We start from the raw sequence: 12,182 nt of genomic DNA, 5'->3' as shown, positions 1-12,182 counted from the left end.
GAATGCGCTACAACTTCTGTAAAAATTAATAAATCAAATAAATATATATATAAAAAAAGTGTGCTTCCTGTTTTACAGAGGTAGCTATACAAAACAGACATCTTCTGTTAAAATAAGTGCTTCCAATGTACAATCTCTTACTGTAATGTAAATTTACATACTACTTATATACTTACTATACGTTTTGAAACATGATATAACCCACTGGTAACAACAAAAGTGCAATCTTACATCTGTAAAGTTGCTTTTCGATGATGTTCACGTCGCGTAATTGCGTCACTTTATAACGTTCCCATGACAAAGGGGGGAAATGACTGCTCGTGTGTGAAGTAAACGCTACTTTTTCAACTTTCTGCTCAGATATGTGTGACTTTGTTTGCCACGAATTATGAAATCACGCAAGCCCTGCATATTTTGCGCGCGGAAATCTGCAATTTATACGGCGAAATGTGTGGACTTTGGCTGATTATGCATTGAATTATGCGATCGCATAATCACGTTTTTCTGGAGGGACTGATTAAAATACCAAATTCAATATACACCTCATTGATGATGCATACTTTGTACAGGAAAGCAGATGAACACAGAATATTAATGCAACACAAGGTTTCTCGTTAAGCACATTTTCCCCATCGAAACCCGTCGCGCTCATATTCTTGGCTCATCCGCTCGCCTGTATATAGTATGCATCATCAAAAAGGTGTATTGAATATGGTGTTTTAATATCACTGTTTTAGTACATTACGCCACTTTAAGGGTGGGTTGCACTAATAAGGATTTTTTACTTGATCAGCTCAACGGTTTTACTGCGTAATTAATCAGTGTTTAAAATTAAGTGGTGCAGCAACTCGATTTAAAATAAAACTCATATCAACAAATCCTAGATTAGCGTTAAACTTTGCTTAATTGAATCCTTATTGGTGCAACTCACCCTATAGTAGGGATGTGACGGTGAGGAAATTTTCCCACCGGTTAATTGATGTGTGACAACACCGGTAATACCGGTATCACCGGCGGAGGCTTTTAAATCACTAATTCTATCTAACCGAAAGTAACATGCACACGACCGCTCTGAACTGAAAACGCGCCAGTGTTGCGTATTCACACACCGTGAATGACAGCTCGTCTGTAAATGCGCGCTCTGTGAAGCCATGGGTGCGTCTCAATCAGTTCCCTAGTTCAGTAGTCAGGGCACTGATCAAGCATTGATCAGTCTATGATTGAGATGCACGCCATGAATGAATAACAGTTTGTCCGTAAAGCCTTGTTTATACTCGACGCGCCCGCAAGAGCGCGAGGGTGCGCGCGGCAAAAATAAATGCGCGCAGTCAGCGTAGCGGAGGCTCGCACTGCGGAGCCAGGCGAAAGTAAACAATGCGCTCTCTGTGCGGCCGTGCACATTTAACTTTCGGTTTTGAATTAGCGCCATTTCGGCTGCGGGTTGCTTGAATTATGGGTTCATTAGTCTATTATTTTTAATGAAAAACACAACAACAAAACAAATGACAAACTCCCTTAAATAGGCGCTTTTACGTTTCGCTTTGAAACCAAATCTTCCGCGATCATCTCAGTCAGCTCCTCACTCTTAACCCTCAGAGCCCGACGGCATCGCCCACGACGTCATACGGCACCTCCGATAAATATCTATATTATTTCATGAAACTTTTATCGATTTTCTTACCGTTTTTTCCAGCAGAAAGCTAACGAGCTAGCCATCACGGGGGTGTCTTTGGTGTCTTTGTAGCCTTTACAGAAGGTTTTCTATCCAGCCTGGAACATGTGCATCTTTTTGGAGTTGTTCAGCAATAAATCAAAACGCTTACATCCAAGATATATCCACTTGATGTCCATAATTTATAAATTTTCCGTCATTTTTGCCGCTAGCGCGATGCTAGCTGCCATTTTGGATGAGGGTTTGACCAATGACAGGCTGATCCGTCATCCACGTTGGTGTGCGTCATTACGCGAACCACAGCTCTGTTATTGTGGAGAGATAGACGCATGGCTAGTGTTGAGGAGAGAGAGAGAGAGAGAGACGCGCTGCAGTTTTGTGGAGAAAGTTTGAGGAAAAAGTTTGAGAAGAAAGTTTGAGGAGAAGTTCCTGATAGGAACTGTTTTGAGGCTTGGCACCAGTAAATATTCAAAATCCAAAGAGGCCAAAAGCGCCTGGACTTTTTTTGGAAAAATGTAAATAGTTTTGGTTCTGTATAAGTTATCATGTTTATTCCTGAGTTCCAGGACTCCAAAGACTTGAACAAACTGTTTTCCAGAGGAAATATGCTTAGCTTTTATTTATTTGTGTGTGTTTTCAATAAATATTTGAGTGATTCAATTTCCGTTTTATGTTTTCATTTGTCTTTATGGTCCCATAACTTATTTTACATTCAGGTGACATCAATGCAACACAAATATACTGACAGTGCAGCTTGTCTTGAAAAAAAAGAGGTGTGTCAATTGTCTGTGCACAACAGGGTTGATGTTTTACAAGCTTTTTTAGTAAATAACACCAGGCGGAAAATTAATTGTAAAAATACCCTTAGGTCTCTGAGGGTTAAATCTGATGAATGACTCCTGCCGCTGCCGAGACTCACGGTCGGATCCTGCTTTATTAAGCAGATACGTTCAGTTTTTATGTGTATTGTCTGTTCTCTAACTGAACTAAATTATTTTATTAGGCTACTATAAAAAAATCAAAAAGACGGTGGCCGGTGCCACGGTGGGCAAGTGATGTAACCGGTGTTGAGTCTGGACACCGGTAACACCGGCAACACCGACTATCGTAGCAAGGCTACCCTATAGTGATTTTATTTGAATGCTGTGACGTATAATGTGTGCTAACAAAGTAAATAAGATCGATTTTGATGTTTTTACTGATTGAAATACCACAGCAGGTGCTGTGTTTGGATCACAAGTGCCCAAAACGTGCATCTTGTTCACATATTATAGTTTTAAGATGGAAATTTGACAGGCTTGTGCTGCCGTTCTATAGCGGTTTTGCCCTCCAAGACTCTGTGACAGTCACATGACTGAAGACTGTGAATTGGACGTCACTACTCAAAAGAACGCCCTCACTCTGCTTGTGTCTGATTTCAGTCGTGTGTGTGTATAGCTTTAACACAGGTTTACGCTGTCACAAAGGGGCAGTGACGTTGCAATCCGGCGGCTGATTCAAAACACCCGCTGGTCTGAGGAGGACGGAGTCTCAGCAGCTGCTGCGCTCTCAGCATTTACGCCACACAACTTCAAAGACACACAAACGCAGACTCTCTGTTTTCATGTCAGTCGTGCTAATTGATCGGAAGTCTATCTTCAAAGGGATCTTCCTGCCCCCCTCCTCCTCCTATATACCCCCGTATTTATTCCACGGGTGTTTATGACCGCCCGTAAAATGCAGAGTGTCCCGACTTGCTCTCAGGCAACAAACTGTCTCAGTGTAACTTCCAATGCCGTCGGCACTGTGTATTCAATGGCAACACAAATAGCGTGTTACAGTGAAACTTCCCCTGCATATTCCCTTCACCCAGAGTACGAGTACATGTTCAAACGCACATGCAAAGACGGAGGAAAACACCCCACCCCCAGGCAGGGCTGCAGGCTTGTTGTAGTAGAAAACGATGCAAATGATTTCCTTTCAGGCAGACGCATTGAGTTCGGCACGAGCAAGGCTGAGGCCATCCATTCAACTTCACAAGACGGACCAGCAGTGGAGTCCTGCCCTCACGTGTCTGACAAAGAGCAGTGGATCAGTGAAGTGCTGCTGCTCTGTTTCGGGTCCAAATTTAAGTTATTCAAACATAATAAAAATTACTTTTGCCATTTTTCTCTTACATAGCGTTGCATGTCCAATAGGCAAAATAGACAAATAGCGTCATAAGTTTGGCAATCTTTTGTTAAATGATCCTTAAAATATGTAAAAGCAGTTTTTATTTTAAAATATTATTAACTGGAAAAAAACTAAACAAAATCAAAGTCAGTGGGGTTTAACAAGTATGCAAACCGTTTTGCTGTCATGTGACAGAAAAATCATAAAATATGACCTCTTTAGACACTCATGACTATCAAGATTATATAAAATAAATAAAAAAGTATATATATATATATATATATATATATATATATATATATATATATATATATATATATATATATATATATATATATATATATATATATATAATATTAGTATTTCTTAATTAATATATATACATAACATTAGGACATAATATACATTATATATTTTGATTTTATATATAAAATATCATATATTTTATGATTTTAATATATATAATATAATATTTTATATCGATTTAGAAGTGGTAATATATTAAATTAGTATTTCTAAATTAATATATATACATAAAATTAGGACATAATATACATTATATATTTTGATTTTATATATAAAATATTTTGATTTAAAAGTACATATACATCATTAGGACATAATATATATTATATATATAAAATCAATATATAATGTATTTTATATTGATTTAGAAGTGCTAATATATTATATTAGTATTTCTAAATTAATATGCATAACATTAGGACATAATATACATTATATATTGATTATACATATAATATTATATTTTATATTGATTTAGAAGTGCTAATTTATAAGTATTTCTAAATGTATAAATATAACATTAGGACATAATATACATTATATATACAATATTATATTTTATATTGATGTAGAAGTGCTAATATATTATATTAGTATTTCTAAATTAATATGCATAACATTAGGACATAATATACATTATATATTGATTATACATATAATATTATATTTTATATTGATTTAGAAGTGCTAATATATTATATAAACATTTCTAAATTAATATGCATAACATTAGGACATAATATACATTATATATTGATTATACATATAATATTATATTTTATATTGATTTAGAAGTGCTAATTTATAAGTATTTCTAAATGTATAAATATAACATTAGGACATAATATACATTATATATACAATATTATATTTTATATTGATGTAGAAGTGCTAATATATTAAATTAGTATTTCTAAATTAATACATAACATTAGGACATAATATACATCATATATTTTGATTTTACATATATAATATGACATTTTATATCGATTTAGAAGTACTAATATATTTTATTAAATATTATATGAACTAAACTGTGTGTTTGCCACAGCCCACTCCGGCGATGGGCCGGGTCAGTTTACAAAGTGAACCCAACCCCCTTTCACCCGCACACACGTGGGACTGAGACTCAACAACCTAAACAATTTCCCCCTGAACACCCCACTCACACAACACAGCCATACAGTGCACTATTAATCGCCTGGCCCAAGAATTAAACTTCCTTGCTTTGATTTGTTCCAAGATAATATTTGCCTGGAGACAAAGAGCCATTCATTGTCTGAGAGCCATGAGGTGGTGGACAGTAAAGGGTTAATGCGCGTGCGGAATGAGCGCTGGGCTTCCGGTCACCGTTACTACAACGCTTTCATTCAAACACACTGTTGCTACCGTGAAATAAAGAGTGTAATTTCTTTCAGTCACGGCCAACACTCAACTTTTAAGTAGTCACGAGTTCACCATGTGCATAACAATGATAAAACAACTGAAAAAAAGAGATGAAAGTTACTGACTTACCTTTAGTAGTAAAACTCGTTCGGCTTGCGTCTCCACTAGTGCTCCCAAAAGTTAGACGGGATCTGTTGGAGAACAAACGAGGACATCTTTTAGCTTTCCTTACACCTGGCTTGAGACGGAAACTGGAGAGGTGTCAGCGTGTGAAATGATTTAATTATGAGTGATCACACATAAAGAAGCTTGAGTTACAGGCGGAGCTTTTGTTATAAGCGCTGAGGGAATAAAATGCAGAAGCGTCGCGTCGACGCTGCCTCAGAACAAAAACAAACGGCTAAAGCACGAATGTGGGGCACAAAATCCTGTCAGTACCGGTGAATGTCGAGAGCGCAGTTTATCCGTAACTTCTCCTTGGTGTGTAGAGGAATACACCAGTCCGACCCGGCTGGATAACAACAATGATAATCCGCAAATATCGTTGGTTTTTGAAAGATCCTTCGGTTTAAACGCATGAAGTCAGTTGTGTCTCTCCGCTGAGGGTGTGTGGCTGATGTTTAATGTTGTTGGGTCTCTGTAGCGAGCACAGAGCAGTGTCTGTGAGTTAAGGCAGGGATCGAGTTGCGCTGAACGCGCTGGGTTTTTTAAAGGGACACACAGCTCTGGCTGCCTGTGAGCGTGAGCGTAACCGCACGCGCGCGCGCACTCGCTCGCGCGCTCTCGCCAGCGCCGCCCTCTCAGGCCCTGACGTCAGCGCACGGCCCCGGAATTCCCTGACAGCGCAAACCGGCGCATCTCCGCCTGCTGCCTCGTGACTGTCCTACTCTCACGGCCACTCGGGACAGCAGTTCCGCCTCACACTATTAATAAAGCTGAACACGATAATCACGCCTCATCATACAGAAATAATCGACAGAAATGTTTTGCCCAAGACTTGCTCTCCTCACCCATTCAAGTCACGCCATACCATATACAGCCTTAGGACATGCTATTCAGCAGACATGGGGCTCATACAACTGCCATAACACTTACATCAGCAGTACAAAAATGGATAAAAATAAAAAAAATCATTTTTGCTTTTGTAATACGTTGATTTCTATTTTATGCCATGTAAATAATACAAATAATAATGATGATGATAATATTATTAGTTGATTTTGTGTCAATTAAAATGTTAAGCCATGTAAATAACAAAAAGAACAACAATTATAACATTATCATTGTTACTATTATAATTATGACTAAATTAAAAGCAATAGATTGAAAAAAAATAGCAGAAATTATAGACTGAAATAATTTATAACAACAACAATAATATTAATAATAAATATTATAAATAATTATTATTTTCTATTGTAATATATAGATTTTAATGTTAAGCCATGTAAATAATAATAATAATAATGATGATAATAGTAATAATAAGTATTAGTTGATTTTGTATTCTGTCCATTTAAATGTTATGCCATGTAAATAACATTAATAATAATAATAATTATTATTATTATAGATTATTATTATTTGCTTTGTAATATGTTGATTTCAATTTTATGCCAAGTAAACAATAAGAATAATAATGATGATGATAATAAATATTATTAGTTGATTTTGTATTCTGTCAATTAAAATGTTATGCAATGTAAATAACAAAAATAACAACAATTATAACATTATCATTGTTACTATTATTATTAGTATTATTACTAAATTAAAAGCAACAGATTGCAAAGAAATTGCAAAAATTATAGATTGAAATAATTTATAACAACACAAATACTACTACTACTACTACTAATTATTATTATTATTGTTAAAATAAATAATTATTATTTGCTGTTGTAATATATAGATTTTAATGTTAAGCCATGTAAATAATAATAATAATGATGATAATAGTAATAATAATTATTAGTTGATTTTGTATTCTGTCCATTTAAATGTTATGCCATGTAAATAACATTAATAATAATAATTATTGTTAAAGATTATTATTATATGCTTTGTAATATATTGATTTCAATTTTATGCCATGTAAGTAATAATAATAAAAATACTACGTATTAGTTGATTTTTTAATCTGCCGATTAAAATGTTATGCTATGTGTACATAACAAAAAGAACAACAATAAAACTATTATATAATACAAGTACAATAATAATCATTATTATTGTTACTATTATTATCACAAAATTAAAAGCAACAGATCGCAAAAAATAAATAAAAAAATTATAGACTAAAATAAACTTTAATCTGATGTTCAGATGAACTAAAAACAATAGGTCAGCATCATTACAGGGTTTATTGAGGACATTTCACAGTGAATGACGAGACGAGAACTGCACTGTAACTTTAAGAGGAGCAAAAATAGCACAGACGTAACAAACGGACCACAAAATGATGAACTATATAAAACAAAACAAAAAAGAAAAGAAAAAAAGAGGGGGAGACTTTTTTTTTTTTTGTAAAGAAACTAATGCCATCTGCCATGCCAGGATGTTTCTTAACTGTGTGAGGACAGCATAGTACGTCCATTTAATAGCAAACAGACGTGTGTGTGATCAGCACGTTATATTTAGCAAGGTTACATCAGTGGCACAGAGACAAAACAGACCGGCCAAACCACGGGAGTGTGTCACGGGAACCAGGCCTCTTGGACAGCAGCGGAAGGACATCACACACACACACACACACACACACACACACACACACACACAGCACACAGCACACAGCACACAGCACACAGCACACAGCACACAGCACACAGCACACACACACACACACACACACACACACACACACACACACACACACACACACACACACACACACACACACACACACACACACACACACACACACACACAGGACGTGAGCTGCTCTGAGCATAACCCCAACCAAAAACAGGCAAATGTCGACAACAGCAGATGTGCGAATACCTTCTTTGGGAAACAGTGAAGACATAATTTTCTTCTCTCATACACAACCCTTATCACATTCACACCGCTGTATCTTTGCAATTGGGAATGGTGTGTGTGTGGCGACGGCCACATAATAGGATACACCAGACAGGAAGACGGGATAGGGTGTGACGCCCTGTGATCCCCCCCGACACACACACACACACACACACACACACACACACACACACACACACACACACACACACACACACACACACACACACACACACACACACACACACACACACACACACACACACACACACACACACACATTGGCCGTTGAACCAACATCCTGCTATTACACCAGATTCCAAGAGATATGTGCATTTTTGAGCACTTTAATTTTGTAGTTCCGATTGCTTGGCTCTGGCCTTATAATCAGGGAGGGGCAGAGCTCAGTCTGCCGTTCTCACACGGCCGCTTAATATAGCAGCGTTCCCACGAGCACAGCACAATCCTGAACACACACATACACAGATCTGTCAGATGTGCAATGGCAGAAATGAGTGGTATGTGAGTGTGAGAACAGACAGCGGCCTTTAGACCAACACTCTGCTCCCACTTTGTGGGCTCCACACTGAGTCAGCATTGGGTGCACGAGCTGTCACAGCTGCCACACACACACACACACACACACACACACACACACACACACACACACACACACACGGTTCATTCAGAGGGTTAACACTCACCTCTGCCTACAAGTGCCCACGTCTACCCCACATACACACATGAATTACACTGAGTCCAAGCCAGTTGATTTTGAAAGTGAATGCCCCACACAAAGAGTAGGGGGAACTGTAACCGCCCCCTGAGGACAGGGGAGGAACAATGTATAAAAGTATTGCTCACTGCAGGGCCCTAACCACCACAGACATAGGAGGGGGCTTCCAGTGCAGCGTTTTGTTTGTTGTTAGGATGACAGGAAGTTTTAAAAGTTACATTTTTAGGCTGCTCTGCCTCAATGTCAAAATGATCGAGATGGCCAATCAAATCAAAGAAGGCGGACCTACTGTTCACAGAAGATGAGTGCGAATTCCAACGCAACGCTTTAGTTTTAACCATACACTGTATAAAACAATGGATGTAGACGTCACCCGTAGGTTTCTGAAGAGCATTTTTGAAGCATTCATGATAGCCGCCAAAGAGGCAGGACATGGGTGGACAGGAGCAGGCGATCCACCTGTCACTCAAGTGGCTATGCAGAACTTTAAGGCTTGATATAATTTAAACGGCGAGTTATAAGAAGATTCGCCTCCCTCACAGTTGTCACGAAGGGCAAAGTTAGCTGTATAGACCAAAACCACTTTTTGTACCGGGCTGTAAACATGTTTTTTTTCTGGTGTAAAGTTGGGCATTTCACCATGGGATTCTAGTGGCCGGTCGATGAATATCAGTTTAAGTCACTTCCGTTTTCCACTCAAGAGGAGGTTGCTGCTTGGTTTTAACAGTGAAAGGGTGCGTGGGAAGATGTCAGTAGTTAAACATTTAATATTTAACTGTTATAGGATATAACTGTTCAACTGATCGGCAGTAGTGTCCAGTGATCCAAACTACTTTTTAACATTTATTTACATGTCATGTAATGTGATGAGACAAGAAACTTTTTTTGCATCTTCTACATTTTCGACATATGATGAAGAGTGTATTTGCAATAAATGAAATATGAGACTTTATAAATCCCTTTTAATCCTTTAACTCTTTCCCCACCATTGATGGAATTTTCCGGCTTTCCGTGTTTTCATTGTTATACGGTAGGGGGCGCTATTACGCATCTTCTGAAAGAGTAGATCATTTCCGGATCAAAACACAGTAAAAAAAGGAGCAGAAACAAGCTATAAAAGTGTTGATAAAAAATAATGCATAATAAAATGTTTCTTTTTTTGTTTGTCTGTTAGAGCATTTTCAGATATTCATACAACAAAATATCCTGGGAGCCATGAAATTTTAGTGAAAATATTTTGTTCCCTGTGTATATATAGCTCTGTGTTTGTTTCAGTCTTTGGCTATGTTTACACGACAATGATGTACAAAAAAAGTTTTTTCCTTTGTGTCTTTTTGCGTACAGATGACAACTTTGTCAAAACGATCCCCATTCACATGGATCCACAAAAACGTCTAAAAACGCTGTATTCTGCTGTCAGGCCAGTAGTGGGCGATGCCACTTTGTAAAGAAACACTATAGACTGAACGCACATGACGTAACCGTTTTCACAAATTTGCTTTCACAGATAAATAACAACAGTATTGTTTTCCTGTTTTCAAAAGCGCTTTCAGGCTGCCAAAGAGCCGTTGTCGTTTAAATGAACAGCCAAAACGCATAAAAAGTTTTACGTTTTCAGTTGAAAACGGTGTTGTGTAAACGGCCCCTTAGTCAGATCTCGTCTCTTTATAAGCTGTTCTGTTTCCTGAGTTTTGTTTCATGTATTAAGTGTAATTTTGTTTTTGTTTTTATTAAAGAAGTCCTGCCTTTAATTTCTGTTTTTATTGCAACTCTTGCTGACAATGTGATTGAACATTCACTGAACATTAAATATTGAACCTTGTTTTTGCACATTCTGCTGATTTAAACGGGTCAGCAACACTAAGTTAACGTTATTTATCAAGCTGACAGAAGCTTGTTTTGATTCAATGAAAGTATGAAAAGGAACATCAAGAATGGATTAAAAAATGTAAAACTAATAATTTTCTAGCACAAGTTTATGAATACAGCTGTCATTAAATTACATTATAACAACTGCTTGATTTCTTGTATCACCACAAAATGTAAACTATATTATCGCCCAGCTCTGATCTGCTTGTCTGTAAGGCATTAAGATATTATAAACATTAACATCGTGATTTTCTGTAAAGCTTTATTGATTCAATGTGTGTTGTGAAAAGATATACATTTAACTTGACTTTATAATTTTCAGCTGTTACAGAAAAACGAAAAACCTATATTTTATTGTCATATTGCACATATTATAGTATATTGCAAAGAAAACTTTAGATTTAATGAGAAGAAAAGAGATACACAGTACACACACACATATTATGTAAACACAAACTTTTATTTCGGATGCGATTTATCACAATGTGTATAAATGTGTAATTTTTGTGGTGGAAATTGAATTTTTAAAAACAAATTTTGATTGATGATTTAAAAAAAAAAACACACTGTTGAGTCCTTACTGTAATTTACATTGGGACTGTTTTATTTTCGACTCTCACCTGTTTTCCACCCTCTCTCTCTGTTTCTACCCAAGACTGTTGCCTGAGGGGAAACATTTTAAAGCCCCACTCAAACCCTTTCTCTCTCTAGTAAGAAAATAACAGCAATTTTCGTTCAGATAAAGTGGCTTCATTTGTTTATTGATGGCTATAAAACAGAAGTGGTTAGGCTGTTTGACTTATGAGCTTAATGTCAAAAGGTCGCACCCCTGCAGGTAGACAGCTGCAGAGTTTAACACAGCTGCAAAAAGCCAACACAATCACGCGATGAAACCAATTGCACAGAAAATCCGAAAACTGCGCAACTGCTTAAGCAAGCACTGCTATTACTAAGAAAGTAACTGTCAGGATGAAAATTTAAACAGCAACCCGGTTTATAGTTGGCTTTAAAAATAACCTGACTGATCGCCGAGATAGTGAT

General features: G+C 36.9%; 1 protein-coding gene across 8 annotated transcripts in view; it reads right to left on the bottom strand.

Annotated features, from left to right (window-relative positions):
- The window catches only part of kdm6ba (lysine (K)-specific demethylase 6B, a), a 127,750-nt gene that overhangs the window by 24,981 nt on the left and 90,587 nt on the right, over positions 1 to 12,182 (bottom strand). For all 8 annotated transcript variants that reach the window (XR_013815956.1, XM_079809158.1, XM_079809163.1 and 5 more), the window contains one exon: positions 5,648 to 5,709. The gene's annotated coding sequence lies outside the window, so the exon portion shown is untranslated. The remainder of the gene's footprint in view (positions 1 to 5,647; positions 5,710 to 12,182) is intronic.

Source organism: Gobio gobio (assembly GCF_949357685.1).
Source record: "Gobio gobio genome assembly, chromosome: 2".
In the NCBI taxonomy this organism is placed as follows: domain Eukaryota; kingdom Metazoa; phylum Chordata; class Actinopteri; order Cypriniformes; family Gobionidae; genus Gobio; species Gobio gobio.
This window is presented reverse-complemented; position numbering and strand designations above follow the sequence as displayed.